Below are 23,322 nucleotides of genomic sequence, written 5' to 3' on the forward strand. Positions count from 1 at the left end.
CATACATGTGTGGAGAGCATCTTGTGTTCAGTGCAATTATTCTCCTTATTTTGTCTCTAATTCATGGAAGTATTGTGCATTTTAATACGTTTGGTGACAGGTATACCTGTCCTGGCATGGATGACAACTTGTTCCCATGGTTACATGGTTGTCTATGCATTCTCCATCGTATTTGAGACCCAGTACTTTCACAGGATAAAAGGCACAACGACTGGCTTCTGACATCAGGATGAATCTTTTGTCAGTGCTGGGATTTGAGCTCAGGTCTGTGTAACTCTGTTGCACTGTGAGGGAAGGGGAAGCTCACCATCTTTGAAGACTAGAATGTCAGGTCTGATGCAGGGCCTGATTTGAAGCCACAGCACTGGACAAAATAGCAAGCCCACCTTTTTAAACATAGGATTTCTCTTTACCTACAGATGTGGTAATCATCTTGCATTCAGTTTAGTTATTCTGTCTATTTTATGTCTTATTCATGGATGTATTGTGTATTTTATTGTGTATGGGGTGACAGATATAACTGTGCTGACATGGATGACAACCTATTCCCATGGCTAAGAGTTGCCTACATAGCATTCTCCATCCTCAATGAGACCCAGGACATTCATCGGACAGGAAAACATGTGCCACCATAAGATTCTAACATCAGAATGAATCTTTTGGTAGTTGCAGGAATTTGAAATCAAAGCTTAGCAGGCCCAATTGGTGAATGGGTTATGGTGAGCACACCAGGCTGTGAGCCACTAAGGAACTAGGCCATTCCTGGGACCTGAGATGGAGCCCTGGTGGGGGCCAATATAGTCGTAAATTCATGATTAAATAGAGGATCTATATTTCCAAACATGGGTGGGCGGCATCGTGCTTTTGGTGTAGTCATTCTCTTTGTTTTGTGTCTTGTTCATTGATGTATTGTGTATTTCCTTGAGTATAGGATGACAGATATAACTGTGGTGAACTGGATCACAACCTACTACCATGAGTATGGAGTTGCATATACATTCTCCCTCCTAGCTGAGATCCAGAATTTGCATAGTATAGGAAAACAGGTGCAAAGACTGGCTTCTCACATCAGGGTGAATTTTTGGCAGTGCTGGGTTTCGAACTTCAGGCTTAGGAGGTCCAACTGCCCAATGGGTCCACGTGATCACCCCATACTATGAGCCACTAAGGATCTGTGCCATTCCCAGGAACTAAGATCGAGCCCCAGGGAGGCCAAAATAGTCCTCAATGATCATTGAAACATGGGATGTATATTTACATCCGTGTGTGGACTGCATCGTGCATTGAGTGTAGTTACTCTCTTTATTTTATATGCTATTCATGGGTGTATTGTGTGTTTTCTTGAGTATATGATGACAGGTATAACTGGGCTGACGTGGATAATTATTCCCATGGCTACAGGGTGGCCCATGCATTGTCCATCCTAGCTGAGATCCAGGACTTGCACAGGAAAGGAAACCAGTGCAATGATTGACTTCTGACATCAAGATGAATCTTTTGGCAGGGCGGGGAATCTGAACTCGAGATTGAAAGGCACACCAGGCTTTCAACCATGAAGGACCTAGGCTTTTCCAAGGACCTGCGATTGAGCCCCATTTAATGACTGTGATGATTATTGTCATGCTTCATCACCTGTTCTTTACAAATAATCGATACCCCATGAGTCTTGCCTATCATTTCCTACTTGTATCATGAACAAACAACTCATTTAAGGATGAGATCGATCACATTCCATGACTTTTCCAGGTAAAGAAACGAGTATCTCAGGATCTCCCGCCATTCCCTCTACTTAGGGGGTCTGAATTCATGCCTCAGGCCTGGAAAAGATATTCCTTATATACTTTTTTTTTTGGTCCCCTCATGGGCCTGAACGCTGAGCCCGGGTGCTTTCCCTCAGCTCTTCACCTCAAGGCTAGCGCTCTACCTCTTGAGCCACAGTGCCACTGCCTGCTTTTTTTTCTGCTTATGTGGTGCTGAGGAATTGGGCCTCATGCATGCACGGCAAAAGCTCTACCACTGTGCCACCTTCCCAGCCCTCCTTATATATATTTTAAAGATAGGATTTATACTTCCATACAGATGTTCTGTCCATATTGTGTTTGGTGTGGTTATTTATTTTATTTCTTGTGTCATTCATTTATTTAGAATTTATTTTATTGACTCTGATGACACCTATACCATTTAATACATTGTTTACATCCTGTCACATAACATCCAGATGTTAGATGTGTTCTCCATCATGCCTGGCAGTGCCAGGATCTGAACTTAGTGCCTAGCAGGCCCAATTCATGTTTGGGTGAGTTTGAGCATGGCAGCCTCTAGCCAATGAAGATGTCAGGTGGTTCCTAGGCTCTGAGATCAACCCCCAGGTTTGGCCAAAACAGTGATACATGGATAGGCAGACCGAGGTATACAAATAAATATATATTGGTAAAAAGTTCCATGGCCGTCTACTTATGATAGAATGACACCTACTATGTTCCTACCAACTCTTAGGTATTTATTATACCACCATTAAAGGAATATTATTCTTTTCACATTTAATAAACTATTAATTAAGATCAATCAGCACTCTAGGATTATTGCATCCAATTTTAGAATAGACCGATGCATAAACTACTCTTTCAATTGGTATTCCTATGCATAGGAATGAGCCTCTTTTGATGTCCTGCTATTGGTGTCAGGACTGGGATTTGAACCCAGGGCCTATGTTGACAGGTTGGCCTATGGCTTCACTAATAGCACACTAGCCACCAGCAATGGCAGGTCAGGTCCACTTTGCAGCTTTGTCATTCAGAACCAGGATGGTCACTGTGCAAAGAAAAAAAATCGCAAAACCCCAGATCTCTGCAGCTCACCACTTTTTGTGCTTTCCAAATTGTTTTTTTTCCTGAAAGGCCTCTGGGCCAAGGATCTCATGATAGGCTATGGGTCCAATGAGTGCACCCCAGACAAGTGAGAGCAAAGCTGAAGCAGAGTATCCACGACCTGAGTTCAATCCCCATGCTTGGCCAAAAAAAAAAAAAAAAAAAAAAAAAAAGAACATGTAAAAATTAACTATTTAAATTTTTAAAAAATGAAGCTCCCTGTTTTGGAATTTTTGCCAGTTTTCTTTCCTAGCCTGGGATTTGAACTCAGGGTCTTTGTAAATCTGTAGCAATGAGAGCAAAGAGTTGCCATTACTTGAGTTCAAACCCCGTGCCAACCAAAAATGAAGAACTAAGTCACTGACTTCGGCAGGGGGAGATAGTTGTGGAGATGGGAGGGCAGGGATGGTAAGGGAAAAATACAGGATGAGTAAACAATGCTCAATAGGAAATGAACTCATTACCTTGCTCCTGGAACTGTAACCACTCTGTAGAACATTTTTACAATAAAAACTACAAAAAAAGAAACAATGTAGTTCTCAGAGAAACACTTTGCAGGTAAGGAAAGGATGTTTGAATAGCTGTACAAAACACTACACTGGTTTTTTTCATGTTCAGTATGGAACTGAATAAACATAACTGCTTCCATTACAAAAATTAAGTCACTGTCGTGGAACTGGGGCCAGTATTTCTGCCATTGCTAGTTTTTGAGCTCACCGTCCAGGTAACTATTTTGCATCATGGGTGAATGAGAAGCTCACTGTCTTTCAGGAAAAGAAATTCAGGATAGAGTTCTAGAGTTCCCAGGGCCTGAATGAAGGCCCTGCATTGGAAAAAATATTTCTATACATGCATAACACATGATATATACTTATATATGCATGTTAATTTCATATTATGATTTTTATTATTGATTTTGTATTTTATTTTTCTTTGATTCATGTATTGAATATTGTATTTAGTATTATTATACACACAATATTATCTTTGGCACATCTATTATAAAATTATACACAATAATTTAGACATTGAGTCATTTTAATTAACATTTTATTAAGTGTTGAAACATGATACATAATTAAATGGAAGCATTTGTCACAGTCTTCACATGTATAGAGTGGCTCCAAGTATGAGCTTTGAGTTCAAGCTCCAAGACTGGCAAAAAAAAATTGAGCCTGGTGAGACATATTATACTGGAACTCAAAGGAGGGCTGAGGTTGTAGGTAAGACATAGGGTAGAGGGCAGGTGCTGGTGGCTCACCCCTGTAATCAACTCAGGAGTATGAGATCTGAGGATGCCAATTCCAAGCAGGAAAGTCAATATGAGATATTTTTCTCAAATTAAACACCAAAAAAGCCAGAATTAGAGCTATGGTTGAATTAGTACACTGCTAGCCTGAAGCACAAAACCTCAGGGATATGATAGCATCCAAACCCTGAATTCATACCCCTGGATAGGCATACACACACACACACACACACACACACACACACACACACACACACACACACCAATAAAGAGCATTTGCCAGTCAGCCTGCACAAGTTCCATCTATAGCAACGCAATATTAAAAAAAAATATAGATGGAGAAGGGAAGGAAAGACTTGCTCCAGGAAGTGATATACCCAGTGCCAAAATTCCACAGTAGTTCTAATATGTGGGTACAAGACAGAGAGCCTCAGGGAGAAGGTATAGCATGGGCAAAGGTCCTGAGATGTGCTGTAGAGCAGGTGGTGTGAGTGGTATGAAAGTTCTATGGCTTCAGAAAAGTCTGGCAGGAAATTCAAGGCTGGGTGAACATTGACTTGAGTAACAAGGCAGAGGGTGGGGTCCCAGAATGGCACGCAGGGGGAAGATTAGCTTGGCTTTTCGCCAGGGACCCAAAGCCATTTCCTGTGGCTAGAAACCTGTTTTCACAGCTCCTGACCCTCAGGCCTCCTTTGCATGGAGGAGTCAGGGCAAACACAGGGAAGAACTCTTGCTTTAGAAAAGCTTCTAGCCTAATGCCACCAGTGGCTCAACCCCTGTAAATCCTAGCTACTCAGGAGACTGAAATAGAGATCGAGGGTCAAGCCTGTTCAGTAGAAGAAAGTTAATGAGACTCTTCTTGCCGATTAACTACCAAAATCCAGAAATGGAGCTGTGGCTCAAGTGGTAAAGTGGTAACCTTGAAGGAAAAAGTTTAGAGACCAGAGCCCAGACCCTGAGTTCAAGCCCCAATACTAGCACAGGAAAATTAAAGAAATGATTTCAGGAGCTCCTAGTCCACTGTGGTGTCAGGCCAGATCATCCAGGTACAGGTGGCTCATGCCTGTCCTCCTAGCTCCTCAAGACGCTGAGATGTGAGAATCACATTTCAAAGCCAGCCCAGGCAGAAAAGTCTGGGAGACTCTGATCTCTAAGGACCCTACAGAAAACCGAAAGTTGCTCTGTGGCTCAAGTGGTAAGGTGAAGAGCTGGGGGACAGTGCCCAGGCCCAGAGTTCAAGCCCATTGACCAACACCTGACCTGCTTGGACCTTACTTTGTAGCTCAAGGCAGAGTTCTTTCCAGTGGGCCCCTGAGGGTCTTCTAATGTCTAGGTGTACGACAAGTCTTGATAGCAGCCTTTTTGGAGGCCATTGCCTACAGAGCAGGCCACAGTACCAGAGAAGTATCGAGCCTTGGGGCATGATGATCGTCAGAATGGCATCTGTCATGGGTGCAATGAGGATCGGAGTAGTAAATCACTGTCTCAGACCACAGTTTGGGGCCAGGAGGGCCAGGAGCATAAGATGTTACACCAGCTAATGCCCTGTCATATGAGTATCACAAGAGTGCAAATTTGTCAGTCAGACCTTGAGCAGGTGTTGAGTTGGGCTCATGAAAGTTTTGTAAGCTCAGGAATACACAGCCAACTGGCTGCTGCTTGTAGCAGTAGCTATCATAGGAGTCTGAGGGCTCGGTGCCCTGTTTTCCTCACCAGTGCTTGGGGAAGGGGTCCAGATAAAGGTCTGCAATCATGGGCCGACTACCAAGGAGCAAACTTAGTGTCTTCTATTGATCCTGTAGCCCCATGTTGAGATCGAGGAGCAGGTTCCATGGAACTTACTGCCATGGCCCAAACCCCTCAGCCCAAGAAGGACTTAGGGAGAAACCACTTGATCTGGCTTGAGAGTTTACTGTGACTATGACTCAGAACTGCCCCCCCCACCCAGTTGTAGCTCAGCTCATCCAGGTCAAAACTAATATCCCAGAACATTGAGGTATTGCCTGTACCGGTCTCTCATACCCCAGTTCCCTGGCCCTGGAATCTAAAGTATATGCCCCTGTATTCTGTGCATCCAGAATTGACTAGAAGAATCTGAGAGGCCCAAGTGGGGCCAGAAGATAGATTTGCCTATGATAAGGTACATTGACATTTCCTAGATATCGAACAATATATCCAAGCCACCTTGGCCTCACTTCTCATGTAGCCCCAGGTTATCCTTGTTTGGGGAGCCTTCAGTCAGCTATCAAGGTTGAGTTGGCCAGAGCCACTGGCAACCACCCTTCCCCCACACCACTACCAGCCTGCTGGGAGTGGGACATGCAGCCAGGGGCCCAGCTGAGAAAAGGACAGGACACAGCATGACTGACCCTGCCCCCCCTCCAGAGGCAGGAGAGAACATATGCCAGCCAGCCCTGAGGACTCAGAATTCCCTGGATGAGGACAAAGATATGGACAGCCGGACATGTTTCCCAAGTAAAAGCTGGAATATGCAGGTCTCTGGCAATTTAGGACTCATTGTAGACTATGATAGGGGACTAAAGACAAGGTTGCTATTGAGGAAGGGCACCATCCAAGGTCAGGAAGTGTAAGACAAGCATCCAGGAAGTGGGCAGAGAATGATAGAATGATGAGGGAAAAATACACACACACACACACACACACACACACACACACACTCACACACAGGTTGCGCAAGGCCTCAGTGGTCCCTGAACAACTGAACATCCCAACCTCCGAGAAGATGGCACTACCATCCTCAGACCAAATGTTGACAAAACTCAGAGCCTCTAACACATCTGGAATGGCTCATAAAACATCATGGCATTTCCTACTGTACACACCACTATGAAGAAAACTCAGCCACCTTATTTTGGTTGTCGGTCATGGGGTTTGAACTTTGGGTCTGCGTGCCATCCCTCAGCTCTTCAGCTGAAGGTGTGGGCTCTACTACTGGAGCCACAGCACCACTTCCAGTTTTCTGGTGCTTCACTTCAGTTAAAGTCTCACAGACTTTCCTGCCCAAGCTGGCTTTGAACCATGATCCTCAGATCTCAGCCTCCTGAGTAGCTAGCCACCTTCTTACAACCAGAGGAAATCCAACTTGTCAGGCCATAAAGCACATGCAACCCTTCACTTTCAGACTTTGACACCAGTATCCAAAGCCATTCTTCCTTGGTTGGAGAGAGTATAACCGACACTACCCTCCAACCCTGCTCCCATTCGCCCACTCCCTTCCTATGATAGGCCACAACCTCTCGAGTTCTTGGTAAGACAACGCCCAGCGTGCTGTAACTTCACACTTGGGCACACTTGGGGAGTTCTTAGAAATTGCTGTACACTGAGGCTAGAACGTGGTGTCCCAACCACAGCAACCCCACTCTTTCACCATCTCTGGCAAGCAAGGGGTGTCTTTCTTTCTTGTTTTTATGGATGAGGGGCTTGAACACAGGGCTTGGGTACTGTCCCTGATGATGAATTTTGTTCAAGGCCAGTGCTCTACCACTTGAGCCATGGCAACACTTCTGGTTGGAGATTGGAGATGAGACTCTCATCGGACTTTCCTTCTTGTGCTGGGAAACAAGACCCTCTGGATCTCAGCCTCTTGAGTAGCCAGGATGACAGGTGTGAGCCATCAGCGCATGGTCTATGGTGTCTCATTCTTTACAATTTCCAACTAGTCCTCCTCTAGACACTACCATCTAGACACTCCTCTACCTCCCTCAGGGACAGCAAAGAGAGGCTCAGAATCTGGGGGGGCCATGGGCATTAAAGGGCCCCCTTCACATCACTACCCCTTTCTAAGCTCCCATCAGCTTCCTCTGGATGGCCTGGTTGTCTGGGTCATATCAGACAGCCTAGTACTTCATAGGTCTGCCCTGTATCCCCCTGCCACACCCAACAGGTACCTGAGGATTTCTGGGGCCACCTGCTCCATGTCCCAGTGGAAGCCTTTGGGAGGGTTGCTGATAACCAGGTCCAGGGGTGCCCAGGGAAGAAGGAGTTTTCAGATCCCCTTTGTCAAAGGAGACACAAAGCATGGATGGATCTACTAACAGCTACAGGGCACAGCCATCCACCTGTTACCCAGGTCCCTTGGAATGAAGTTTTACGTTGACAGTGCTGGGGCGTGATCTCGGGGTCCAGGCACTGTCCCTGAGCTTCTTTTGCTTGAGGTGAACCACGGTACCACTTCTGACTTTTTCTGTGTATGAGGGACAGGAATTGAACCCAGGGTTTCCTGTGTGCTAGGTGAGCTCACTACTGCTAAGACAAAATCCCAACATTGGATAGCTGTTGGGCCTGTCTTGGGACAGTCTTGCACGTTTTTACCGAGTATCTAAGCAGCAGCCTTGGCTGGAAAAGAACATGCTCTGCTATGTTGTCCTTTATCTATGGCATCTTTTCTATCTGTGCTTCCTGTCACATCCTTCTTGTTAAGCAAGACCCCCTTTCAAGTGCTGCCTCTAAGAAGCCCGCTCCAATAACCCTGGCAGAGGGGGATCTTCTCTGTTCTGCAGGCTGTTGGCCTTGTCATGCTCTGCCTCCAGCTGGTGTGGGTTGAGAGTGCGCAAAGGCGAAGGCCTGGCTTTCACCACCCAATTTCTGAAGGCTCTGATACACTACTGAGGGACCAGTTTGGTATCACACTCTGTGAGAGGGCACTTGAGGCCCAGGCAGTCTGTGGGCAGCAAATGGGGTCATTTCTTTTGTGGGTTTGAACTGAAGATCTGGGCGCTGTCTTTCTGAGTTTTCATGCTCAAGGCTGCTACTCTACCACTTGAGCCACAGCTCCATGTCTGGATTTTTGGTAGTTCCATGCAGAGAAGAGCCTCATTAGCTTTCCAGCTTATGGCTGGCTTCGAACTTTGTTCCTCAGATCTCTGCCTACCGAGGAGCCAGGATGTCAAGTGTGAGCCTGAGACAGACAGGCTCCAGAACCTTTCCTTTGAGCTTCTATTTATCTCGTGTCAAAGTAGCAAGCCCTAGTTAAAATAGTCATTTCTAGGGGATCAAGTTCCCCTCCTGGGTCAGTTAACCCAAGATTAACTATCTTTGGAAAAGGCTAGTCAGATTTGGCCTAGGTGAGTGTGTGTGTGTGTGTGTGTGTGTGTGTGTGTGTGTGTGTGTGTGTGTGTGTGTGTGCGTGTGTGTGTGAGTTTCAGGGATACCTACCCCCATCTCTCTGATGCTTCTTTCACCCAGTGTTGAGTACATCCAGGATCCCCACCTCAAGAAAGGCAGGTAGCGGAGGGTACTTAAGGTCACATCAATTGGGATGATCTGAATTCTATCCTGCAACTGAAGCCAGGAGAGATAATAGAGAAAAGGAGATGTTTAGAGGAACATCAAGAGAAGCACCTTACCTTTGGCTACAATTAACTGAGAGAAGAATGAATCCATCCTCTTTGGTAGTAAGATAACAAGTGCCCACTATTCATTTATTTTATTTTTTTGTGAGTCCCAAGTCTTGGATTCAAGGACTCGGTGTCATTCCTGAGCTTCTTTTACTTAAGGTTGAGGCTCTATCACTTGAGCCAGAGCATCACAACTGGCTTTTTTAAGGGGAGGGTGAAGGGAGGTAGTTTATGGGAGATAAGAATCTCACAGACTCTCTTGCCTAGGCTGGCTCTGAGTCATGACCATCAGAATTCAGCCTCCCAAATAGCCAGGATGACAGGCAAGAGACACTGGCACCTAACCACCACCATCCATTTATAATCCCCTAGGGCCAGTGCTGCGCTACCTGTACTGCATCCTCCTTTTTGTGAATGGGAAGCAGACCTGGGTGGGTTTGATAGTTCAATAGCCTACCTTCCTTTGAGATTGTTCCGGCTCAGTGTGATGCTGGACTCCTCCTTATCCACAGCAATGACTTCGCACTGTACCAGAACAAATGTCCCCCAGGAGGTGTCGGACCTGGGGTCTTTCCTCTGCATCCTGCCCCCAATTCCCGAAACAACACACTGCAGCAACGTGAAATATACACAGAGTGAATTCAGTTTCTTATAATCAGGGTCTGGCCAGATAGGTGGCAGTGAGGATCAGAGCCTCGGGATAGTGCTGTGCAGTTGGACAATGCGATGCCTCCTCATCCACATTCCTTTAACTGTCTTAGCAGAGGGTAGTGGGGAAGGACTCACCAGACAGACTGACAATGAGTAAGCATCACAGTCTACCCTGGGCACAGAGGGGCTTACCTAAGGGAGCTAGTTCCACAGTCCAAGCAAGAATGATCCTGACACACCACAGCCTACCTCCAGAATGAGAGGGTCACCTTGGATCCCAGCCACATGGGGATGCTGAGCCAACTCCACCAGCACACATTCAACAAGTTACTGAGAGAGAGACAGAGACAGAGACAGACAGAGACAGAGACAGAGAGAATTACACTTAAGCCGGCTGCCGGTGGCACAGGCCTACAATGGTAACTACACAGGAGGCTAAGATATGAGGATCATGGTTCATAGCCAGCCCAGGCAGGAACGTCTGTGAGACGCTTATCTCCAAAGAAGCACCAGAAAACAAGAAGTTGTGTTGTGGCTCAAGTGTTAAAGCCCTAAACTGGATCTGAGCAGCTTGGGGACAGTGCCAAGGCCTAGAGTTCAAGCCCCATGACTGAAAATTAGTGGACGTCCCAAAACAAGAAATATACTGAATAGCACCAATTGTCCTAGGGAGCATGGCAGACAAGTCAGGCCGAGCTTCCTGTTACCTGGGGGTCATGAGTAGGTCACTGAGCTTTTCCGTGCCTCATTTTCCCCAGCTGCAAAGCTGAAGAGTGAAGGATCCCCTTCCTCATGGGGATAGGATAAGGATGAGAGAGAGCCATGTTTTGTTTCATAATCCCATACCTGTGGCATGATAACTAACAGGCCCCTTCTGAGTCCTTCCCAGGTATCTTATTGTTATATGATCACAGAATTGCCAAGAAACTTATTTGATGACCGTTGCCTCTAGGCCTGCCCCTGTCTCAGAGTTCCCCTTGTATGGATCACTTGTTTCCTCACAACTGTCCTGTGAGGAGACTGAGGACCAATGGTTCGAGGCCAAACCCAGAGCCTCAACTGTGGTCAAGAATCAGCTTCTGTGGACTGAGTTTGGGACCACCATATAAACTGCTGACTGATCATGGTGCTACATATCTACCATCCCAACTACAGAGGACCAGGCATGGTGGCGCATGCCTGTCACAAGAGGACCATGATCCAGCCAAGCCTGAGCATATATGGAGTCTCTATCTCAGAAATGCCCAAGACAGAAAGGCTTGGCTCCCATGGAAGAAGACCTGACTGGAAGCCTAAGCTCTTGAGTTCAAACCCTAATCCACCAAAAAGAATCTGAGGCCCGATGCCAGAGGCTCATGCCTATAAACCTACCTACTCAGGAGGCTGAAATATGAAGATCACAGGTCAAGATTTAAAGTAGGTTTGGCCTTGCCCATCAGATGTCATGATGAGATGACCCAGAATCTGACCCATGCCAATAAGGTCCATACTAACAGGGCTTACAACCTTACTAAGTGCTGACCACGCTCTCTGTCCCCCTGGGGAGCCAACCCTTACCGGCCTCACCACCAGGTCTTCCCGGGCTCCCTCTGCCACCAACCAGTCCTAAGGGAGTAGACAGTTCCAGGTCACAAAGATCTCTTGCTCTTATAATTTAAAGGTGCTGAGTCCCCTTCAAACGTCTCACCCTTCCAGGCCCCCAGACCTCAGCCACAAAGCCCATGCACCCCCCCAAAGACAGTGGTTAGAAGTTATCAAAGGGTCCAGCACTCCTTGTTACAAACAACTTCTATACACACACATACACACACACACACACACACACACACACACACACACACACACACACACACACACATGATCAGATCCCACTCCCTAGAAGGTGCCAGTACCGACATCAGACCCACTGTAGACAAAACATTGAGCCTCACACATATCTGGAATGTCTCATAGACCAGTATGGCATTTCCTATCATTCACAGTGCTACGTGGAAAACCAAGTCACCTCTTTTTTTGTTGTTGGTCAAGGGGTTTGAACTCTGGGCCAAGGTGCTATCCCTCAGCAATTCAGCTGAATGTGAGCACTCTCCCACTTGAGCCAAAGTAACACTTCCTGTTCTCTAGTGGTCTATCATCAAGTCTCACAGATTATTCTGCCCAAGCTGACTTGGAACCACGGTCCTCACATCTCAGCCTTCTGAGTAGCTAGGATGAGAGTTGTGAGCCACCGGTGGTTTCCGGCTTCAGCCACATTCTTATAGACAGAGGAAACCCATCTCGTCAGGCCACAAAGTTTTTGAACCCTTCACTTCAGATTTTGATTCCCAGCATCCAAATCTATCCTTCAATGGAGAAAATAAAGACACAAAAATCTCACAACTGCACCCCTTCTCCCACTCCCTGCCTGTCATAGGACACGTCCTCTTGAAGCTGTGGCTTCAAATAGGGGCAATCTTGGGGAGTTCTTACAAATGTCTGTACAGTGAGGCCAGCACTTGGTCTCCAAAACACAGTACCCTCCCCACACCCCCACACCTCCACCATCATTGGCAGGCAAAGATGTCTTACTTTCTTTCATTTTTATGTTGTGGGGCTTGAACTCTGGGCCTGGGTGCTGTCCCTGAGCTCTTCAGCTAAATGCAAGCACTCAAGTGCTTGAGCCCCAGCACCACTTCTGGTTTTCTGGCAATTTCTTTTCGGTAAAAGTCTCAGGGTCTTTCCTGACCAGGCTGGCTTTGAACCATGATCCCCAGATCTCACCTCCTGAGTACCTAGAATAATAGCCATGAGCTACTGGCACCCAGGCAAACAAACTTTTCCATTCCTGTCATCCTCTCCCTTCAGGAGACTGAAATCTGAGGACTGCAGTTGGATGCCACTTAGCAGCAAAGCCTGAGAACTCTTTATCTCCAATTAAACACCCCAAAAAGCTGGAAGTGGAGCTGTGATTCAAATGCTAGAGTGCTATCTTGGAGCATAAAAGACAAGATCCACTCCCTAGTTTCAAGCTTTTCCTATCATATACCCACCCAAGAAAGGGAAGCAAGTGGGCACACGGGAGCTCAAAGCTAACACATAATACTCAAGACTCCCAGAACAGACACCATCCGGCTCTGATTCTCTAGATTCTATGTCCTACATCATGGCAGTCTTAATTGGGTCTGACCATGCTCCAAGTTGGGACATTCAAGAACAATCTCATACTGAAGATACCTTGACTTATCAAAGACTCAGAATCTCTCGCTGTCCTGCCTGAACACTGGGCAGCGAGGTAAGGTCTACTTATCCAACCACATGATATGGGAACCAAAGGGATTCCTGGTCAAAGGACAGAGACTGGGGGGATCTAGGTCCCTCTTGGGGAGGTGAAAAGGGCTTCTCTATCTCAGAAATATTCCTATGTTGTGAGTATTATCAAAGAAAGAACCCTGCTCAGAGCCCAGTGCCTCTAGTTTTCCCACTAGGTTTTACCCAGCTCTGCCCCACCTTCAGCCTGGCCTCTCTGAATCCCAGATGTGCCATCTAGACTAAAGACTGAGGCAGACAAGAGACCCATTTCCTGCCCTCATTCCCAGGCTGTCATATGGCAGTGGCATGCTGACCTCAGTCTTTGGTGAAGGAATGAACACCAAGGGTGGTATCATCAGATTGAGCCCTGGAAAGTCCTAGTCCCCAAGGATGTATTGCACAGGCATCCTGCAGTGAATGACAGCCAGGTCGTCAATGATGAACCCAAGGTGCCAGGACTTTTAATAGCAGTGTGGCTGGATCAAAGTCTGGTAGTCTATGTTGTCAGGCGAAGTCATGGCTCCAATTTCCTGACACACCTGACCTGGGATCATTCTCCCTCTTCAAATTCCTACTTATCCTTTGACCCCACCCTTGAAACTCTGACTCCAATACCTCCCTAGCCCTTGGAAACTTTCTTCTTATCTGACCAGAAAATAAACTCGATGAGGCTGGGGATAATTGAAACCTGGTGACCCACCCTGAGCCCTACGTTCTACCCAAGGCTGGTTCCCTCTATAGTAGGTGACCACACAGCTCCTGGATGGCATGAAGTTGCTGATGGTTCAGTGGCTTGGTCCTACATACTGGCTTTAGGCTCTGAAACTGTCCCAACATAAACTGTGAATAGTTGGCTCCCTTGATACAAGGACTCCAAACCAAGGCTTGCATGTACTCCCTTCTTCCTTCCTTTCCTCTTTTTCTCCCTCTGTCCTTCCCTCCTCTCTCTTTTTACTTTCTTTGTGTCAGTCCTGGGCCTTGTACTCGGAGCCTAAGTGCTGTCCCTAAGCCTTTTTACTCAAGGCTAGCAGTCTACGGCTTGAGCCACACATCCATTTCTGGCGTTTTGTTTTTGGTAGTTAATTGAAGACAAGAGTCTTACAGGCTTTCCTGCCAGGGCCAAATCTCAATCCTCTGATCTCAGCCTCCTAAGTAGCTAGGATTGCAGGCTTGAAGCACTGGCATCCAGATCAATCCAAGTTTTCTTCATGGGCTGTGGAACCAGTCCTAGAACTTTTCATTGTCTATGACCCCCAGATCCGGGTGCAGACTGTAATGGTTTGTTGGATAAATAAATGAGCATCTGTCTATGACAATACTACAGAAAATTTCCATCTGATTCTGGTAAGAATCCTCTGTGTGGGAGGGAGGATCAAGCCTGATGTAGCTTTCCCTCAGGTCTCCCTCCTCCTTCTTACCCCTCCTGGTGCCACCACACTTAACTGTTTTGGCTCTGAAGGTGTGAGCCACTATGTATTTGCTACATTCCTGTGCCTCTGGGATGCCTATCTTCTCTGTCCAGGAGCTGACCAGCTCTGTGGCACTCAATTTCCCACGTAGGTGTGAATAAGGTTGCTGTGGGCTGAATGCCTGGCACAAGGGGCCTCCTGTCCTTCCCCTGGGGCCAGCCAGGAGCATCCACCACATCTGGCCCCTAAGTTTCATGTTGCAGAGGAAGGATCCTTGAGGCAGCCTGGGTTCTCTGAGTCTCCCAGAGTCCAGTACAGATGCTGGGGATCATCTCTGTTCATAGCTGACAGGCTGGGCATGGTGAGTTCACAATCTCTGCTCCCCTCAATGTCCTTGAGTGGGATGGTCACCCTAGAGAGATTCAACAGCGGCCACAGAGAGGCAGTTAAGGCACAACATTCAAAGCAGGAGACAATCTGGCTTGGGAACGCTGCCTGTGCTGCTTTGAACATCATTGTTTGGTGGCTGAAACCATCCATCTAATTTGATCCATAATCCCAGGCATTAGTGGAAATTGACAGCTTAACTTAAAAAAACATGGAATATATGGTATTTAATTTGTCCCAATCAAACTTAAAGGGTTCCAAAGTCAGTGGTCACCTTTTCCTTACAGACAGCCTATAGCAGGTTACAGAAATGGGCATTCAGTGAGCCCTAGCTAACTGCCACCTCCTGATACCGAGCAGGCTCCAGCAGGGGGAATGGATTTGCCTGCAACTGCCCAGCTGGAAACAGCCCAGGCGGGACACAGATTGGATTCTGCACGACTCCAGGGAGGATTGACACTGGGCACCGACCCAGGAGGGTATCCTCACCACCAGTGGGGGCCCTCATCCCTGTGCCCTGATGCCCACAGAGACTGATAATGCCCTAGATATGGTTCTCCTCTCACCCACTGTCATGGTGAACCATCTGCCATGTCACACCGTACGCCAGTCCCCAAAACCTCATAGGTTCACAGCCCCTGCCCTATCCTTTCTCTCATCTCATTCCCCAATTATGTTGGGCAGACACATTCCAAACCCTTGAATTACCTCCAACTAAACACACAAGAGCAGCGTGTCTGCCTGGAAGAGTGTGGCTGTGATCTCATTTGCCTCACCAAACTTCTGGCTGGGGATATAAGGACAGGTGGCCACTCCAGTCCAGGGTTCACACAGTTCTTCTAGGGGAGGCCCACTCAGTCCCAGCAGCTACTGTGGGCTACAGGAAAGGGGGAAGAGAGAGGTGGAAAGGGGAGAAAAGTAATGTCTACTGAAATCTTCCATAAAGGAGCAATGAAACTGTGAAGGAGAAAACAAAAATTGTGGCTGGGCTTGTACTTGGTATTGATGAAGAAAGAACAACAAAAAATACACACAAACACACAGAGAAATAAAGTGCTTTTGCTGTTTTTCGACATGGTGACTTAAATATATTTTCATTGTTCTCATCTCCCTGCTCTCCCAACACACACACACACACACACACACACACACACACACACACACACACACACAGACACCCCTCTAGAATGTTGACAGATGACTATTCCATGCAGCACATGCAATTTGCCAACTGATCACTCACTTGAGGACTTGAGGACAGTCAGGCTGTACAAGGAGAAAGATTCTCTCTCTCTCTCTCTCTCTCTCTCTCTCTCTCTCTCTCTCTCTCTCTCTCTCTTACACACACACACACACACACACACACACACACACACATACACACACACAAACAGACTCAGAGTAGTACCTCTCCAAAGTTTGTTGGTTCCTCATCTGGGACAATGTATTAGCTGGAGCATGCGGGTTACCATTCTCTGTTCCCTTGTCAGAACCAAAGGCTCCCACCCAAGGGAATCAGCACTCTAATGACACAGCATGACCCTGCCTCTCCCCTTCTCCAGGGCCAGACCCTTGCCCTTGGGAACAACCAGCCTTAACTCCCCATTCATCAAAACCCTAGGCCAGGACGCTGGGTGAAGGAATCCCCAGACAGGTGGCTCCTCAGAGCCAGGACAGTCGGTCATGGGGTCCCAAGGGGGGTGTCTAACCCAGGGTGGGGGCGGTGTTGAGGAAATGGATGGGGTCCTAAAGGCTACATACATGGAGAGAATCTTACTTTCAGCCTAGATGCTTCTGCGAAAATGGGCAGATTCTTGGGGAGGACAAGGAGACCATATGGACAGGGAGCACCAGCAGACGCTGGCAGAGATGGGAAATGTGATCACCCTGTGAGTACTGTTGACAGCTGGGGTGGGGGGATAGGCCGGGTATATGTGTGTCTGAGGGAGTGTGTTCCTCCCATATATTCATGTACTATCTGACCCCCAGTGCCCACACCTCACTAGTGGGGTTTCTGGGACCCTCCTCAGATGAAAGGTAACTGAGCACAGAGGACAAGGGCTCACACAGCAAGGGAGGCTCATCTTCTGCATACAACACCCCCCACTCCCAGAAAAAAAGGAAAAGACCCAAAAAGGCAGGTGCAGAGGTGCTGTTCCCCACCTCTGACTAAAGCCACCAGCTTCCCACTAGGGAGAGGAAGCATTTAGATGTGGGAATCTGTGGCTCCCACTGCTCCAGCCAGGGGCTCAGTGGTGACCCATTCTCACCCATTCATGCATCTCCCCATTTCCAGTGATACTGGCCACTAGGGATGGGGGTGAGTTCCCAGAGTCAACATCCACTCCCCCACCCCCCACTCCTGGGCCATATTTGTGGCAGAGTCAGAGCTGGCCTGCCTGGTGCTGGGAAGGCATGGTTGGGACACAAGAGGTGAGGCGGGATTTGCAAGGGGGGGAGAGTGAGTGGTATGGGGTGGTGGCAAGGTGCCGACCTACAGGAAACCACTCACTTGTGCTGCTGGGAGCATCTTTTGGCTGTGGTTCTGTGTGCAGCGTGCAGTGATGACAGTGGCATGGTGGACGCTTGGGCCCAGAGCAGAGGACCAGGGGCTGGTATCGGGTGAGGGCCTTAAACCAGCTGGGGGCGCACCACCACTGGATGACTCCAAGAGATGCCACAGGTCTGAGCCAGCGGCGATGCAATGCTGCAGGGAGCAAAGGAGATGGGGCAGGGGCTGGGGCTGGTGGATGTCTGGGCTGAGCATGCCTTTGCTTCAGCTGAGCTCCCAGTGCAGGGGCCTAGGACTCAGGTCATACCTAGCCTCTGAGCCTCCCTGGGGTTGTGCGAGGGATATACCTGATGTGCTGGCTTTGTGCTCTATGCTCCTGACCCAGACCCATGCTCCTACAGCAGCAGAGGCATTGAGGCCGCCATCCCTGGTGCATGTGCCTGCTCTTCTCTCTGCTCTCTCTCTCTGCCCCCACTTCTCTCCCGGGCTGCCCCGCCCCCACTGCCCAAGTGCTCCAGCCCCTGTGTACCCCTGGCTGCAGCAGATAAGTGCCCCCTCAGCCATGTCCTGTCCTCCCCTGAGTCATGCCTCCTTCCCCCCTCAGCCACGCCCCCATCCCTGGCTTTGTGCTGTCCTGACTCTGCCCTAAGTTTACCAGGCCATGGCAGAAGCAGCCTCACCTCAGGTCAGGGCTTCCCCCGAACCCCAGAAGCTGCCCGGGGTGGGGGATTGAATCTCCCCTCAGCTCAACCGCTGGGGGACTCTTCTCCATCCACCCCACACACCAAGCATGTTCATGGTGTCACTCCATATGTGTGTGTGTGTGTGTGTGTGTGTGTTTGTGTGTGTGTGTGTGTGTGATTGTTGGGGATACCTACTTCTCAAAGACTCAGAACAATTTTAAAAAATAACACAAAGAACCCTGTGTAATGGACTCAGCAGAATGAGCCTTTTGAAGGACTCAGCACATAGCAACCTTTGGGATCCTCATGGTAATCTAATGACTAATAAGATAAGACATGCCATTTTGACATCACTAAATTTACATATCATAGTATTATGACATCATATGTCATAGTGACAGTATAGACATATTGTGAATGCCTATTCTGTGATTTCATTTTATTTCAAGTGATCAATATTGGTGGATATCAGAAATCGATTATGACCTCAAAGCCATTGTGACATGAAAATCCCTTTGTGACATCACAGTGCCATTGTGATACTAACCTGTTATGACTTCACAAACTGGTCCTGTCCATTGTGACCTCATCACCAATGTGACATCACAAACCCATTGTGATGTCACATTGCTGTTGTGACATTACAATCACCTTGAGACCTCCCAAACCCATTATGACATCTTTAGCACCTTTTTAAAAACACATGGCCTTTGGGACCTGACAGTCCCGTTGTGAATCCAAATCCTCATTGTGAAATGTCAATTGAGACAAGATATGCCAAAGAAATATCACAAAGGATTTACAATATAATCATCGGTGTGACATCACATTGTCATTATGACAACATCACCTCATTGTGACATCACAAATCTGTAATGACATAATACCACTATGAAATCACATTGTCACTGTGACATCATATATACATTATGAATGCCTATTATGTGATTTCATTATATTTCAAATGTGGCATGTGGGTTTATATCAAAAAAACATTTTGACTTAACCATTGTGACATCACAATCCTTTTGTGATGTAACATTGAAATTGTGATATCTCTAAACAACTGTGACAACTCAAACATGTCCTGTCCTCTAAAGTTTTGTGACATGTTAGCACTGTGTTATGTTAGGCCCATTGATAGCTCAATCTGTTTTTGACCTCGTATTATTTCAGGAATGACATGAAATATTAGAAATATACTTTGACATCATGAGCATAGTGACATCACACTGCTAGATGTAATGACCATTGTGTCATATTGTCACATCACAAATCTGTTCTGACTTCATCACATTTGTGCCAACAAATGCTTTGGAATCTTCACAAGCCCATTTTAAATTTATATACTCATTGTGAGTTAATGACAGTTGAGGTCTGGAATGCCATTGTCACATCACCAATCTACTGCGACATCACAAAACAATGTTGAACTCATCACTATTATGGCATCACCAATTAATTAGAATTTGACATCATATTGCAATTGTGATATTACTGTACCATCATGCTTTCACAAACCTATTATGACCTAATCACATATTAGAAAATGCATGGCTTTTGGGACATCAAGCTCCTTCTGTGAACTTGTATCATTGTGAACTTGTAGCAATTGAAATTTGAAATAATATGTGATATTACAAACTAGTTTTGACATCATTAACCCATTTTTATATCATTAACACTTTGACAACCAAAATTTGTTAGAAACTTTAGCACTTTTGACAAAAAACACAGCGTTTCTGTCGTCACAGTTCATTTGTGTATGTCATGGTGACTTCATCCTCATGTCCTCACTGTAAACTAATAGCAATTAAGATCTGACATACCATTGTGACATCACAAACCATTTGTGACATCATCACCAGTGTGATATCAATCATTATGACACTATCAGCACATTGTGACATCGACAAGATACAGTGACCGCATAGCATTATGACGTCGCATTGCAATTTTGCTGTCTTAGACACATTGTGAATGTATATCCTGTGATTTCATTCTATTTAAAATGTGGCATGTCAGTTGATATCAGAAACACATTGTGACCTCATAACCATTGTAACATTATAAACCCTGTGTGACGTCATAACTGGTGTAACATCACATTTTTGTTATCTTTAGCTTATGGTGACATCGCAAATTGGCAATGACATTGTAACATTTGCCATTATGTCATTGTGATATCATAGTCACATTGTGAATGCCTAATCTGTGATTTCATTGTATTTGAAATGTGGCATGTGGGTTAATATCAGAAACTCATTGTGTTGTCACAACCCTTGTCACATCAAAATCCCTTTGTGACATCAATTTGGCAATGTGACATCACAATGGCAATGTGATGGAACTAAGGCATAGTGATATCAAAATGGTCATGAACACACAATTGGTTTTCTGATAACTGACATGCCACATTAGAAATAGAATCAGTAACGTAATAGGCAAACACAAAGTGTCTATGACATCATAATAACAATGTGATGTTACAATGCTATGATGTCATTGTAGTTTTACATGTCAAAATGAGCTGATGGTGTCATAATGGCAACATGATGTCACAATTATGATGTCAGAAAGGATTTGTTATGTTTCCTTGGTATGTCTGATGTCGGTTGTCATTAGTTCCCCATGAGGTTATGGATACAAAAAAGGTTCTGTGAAGTCACAGAGGCCATGTGTGTTTTGGAATGGCACAATTTGATCCATAACATCATAATGGAAATGAGATATCCTATTGGGTTTTTGATGTCACAGTGATGATGAGGTCACAATGGCTTTGTGATATCACAGTTTGTTTGTAATACCAGAATGATATATTCAATTTCAATTACTCATAATTCAATATGAGGATACCAGTTGATAGAAGAAGCTTCATACTGTGAGGTCATACTATGTGAAAACCAAACAGGACAGTGATTTCACAATGACAATGTGATGTCTCAACATCATGTTAAAATGATGTTTTGATGTTACAATTGGTGATGCCATACTGATGAGGAGGTCCTAACTTAGTCATAACTTGTGTGATATGCTGCCATTAGGATATTTCAGGCTGTTAGTAAGCTTATAATCTGTTTTGAAACTCATAATAATTCAGGTATGACATATTATATCAGAAATTGACTCTGACATCATGAACATTGTGACATCATGAACATTGTGACATCACATTGATAGACATCAAGACCATGGTGGCACATTATGAACTCACAAATCTGTTAGGACTTCATCATATTTGTGAAACACATGACTTTAGAGACAACAGAGTCCCTTTGTGAACTCATATCTTCATTGTGAATTAATGACATTTGAGATCTGGCATGCCATTGTGATATTTCCAACCAATTGTGACAGCACAAACCTATTATAGTAGAAACACATTGTGATATAATAGCCATTGTGATAGTACAATCCCTTTGTGACCCCACATTTCCTAGTGATAACAGTAACTCATTGTGAAATTCCAATCCTCTCAAACCCAATCCAGGTATGAAATGTGATACTCAAGTCCAGTGTGACATCTTGATCATGGTGATATCACACTGATAGATGTTATGAGCATTTTGTCACATTCTGATAACAAACACCTGTTAGGACTTCATCACTTTTGTGAAAATGCATGCCTTTGGAGACATCAGAATCCCTTTGTGAGTTCATTTACTCATTGTGAGTTAATGACAATTGAGATCATATGTGTCATTTTGATATCACCAACCCATTGTGACATCACACACTTCTTGTGAACTCATCAATGTGGCATCACAAATTGTGATATCAAAACATTATTAAGTCATCATATTGCAACATCACATTGCCCTTGTGATATCACTGTCCCATTGTGTTTTCAAAAACCTAGTATGTCTTCATAGTATTTTAGAAAATTCATGGCCTTTTATACTTGTCTTCTGTGAGCTCATATCCTCATTGTGAAATAGTAGCAACTGAAATTGGACATGAGATTATGAGATGCGACTTCACAAAACTATTTGATTTCATCACCAATGTGTCATCACAAAACCATTGTGAGCTTTCATTGCCATTTGACATCACTATCACATTGTGACATCGCAAACCTATTAGGACCTCTTAGCACCTTTGAAAAAACACATGCCCTTTGTGACAACCCAGTCCCTTTGTGTAACTATACCCTCATTATGAAGTGACAATTGATATCAGACATGCCAATTTAACATCATGAACCCTTTGTGACATCACCAGAGTGACATAACATTGTCATTATGACAGCATCAACTACTTTTGACATGACAAAACTACAATGACAATATAGCATTATGAGATCACATTGTCATTGTGATGTTATAAAAAGATTGTGAATGCCTGTTTTTAATATGTTTTTTGTTGGTCGCTGGGCTTGAACTCTGGGCTTGGGTGTTGTCCCTGCTCTTCAGCTTTAGGCGAGTGCTCTATCGCTTGAGCCACAGAGCCACTTCCAGTTTTCTATTGGTTTTTATTGGGAATAAGATTCTCATAGACTTTCCAGCTTGAGCTGGCTTTGAACTGCGATCCTCAGATCTCAGCCTCTGGAGTAGCTAGGATTTCATGCGTGAGCCACCGGTGACCGGCTTTTTCATTCTATTTCAAACTGGCGCCCGGTTTTTTCATTCTATTTCAAATTTGTCATGTGTGTTAATATCAGAAACATAATGTGACCTCATAACTATTGTAACATCATAAATCAGCAATGACATCAAATTGTCATTATGACACTATCAGCTCATTGTGACATAACCAAATGAGAATGGCATCATAGCATTATAAATCACAGTGACACTGTTACATCATAGACGTAACAGTGTGAAGGCCTATTCTGTGAATTCATTCTATTTCAGAAACCCATTTTGACCATATAACCATTGTGATATCACAATCCTTTGTGACATCACATTGCCATTGTG

The sequence above is a fragment of the Dipodomys spectabilis genome, unplaced genomic scaffold (assembly GCF_019054845.1).
Source record: "Dipodomys spectabilis isolate Male_0828 unplaced genomic scaffold, ASM1905484v1 ptg000040l, whole genome shotgun sequence".
In the NCBI taxonomy this organism is placed as follows: Eukaryota; Metazoa; Chordata; class Mammalia; order Rodentia; family Heteromyidae; genus Dipodomys; species Dipodomys spectabilis.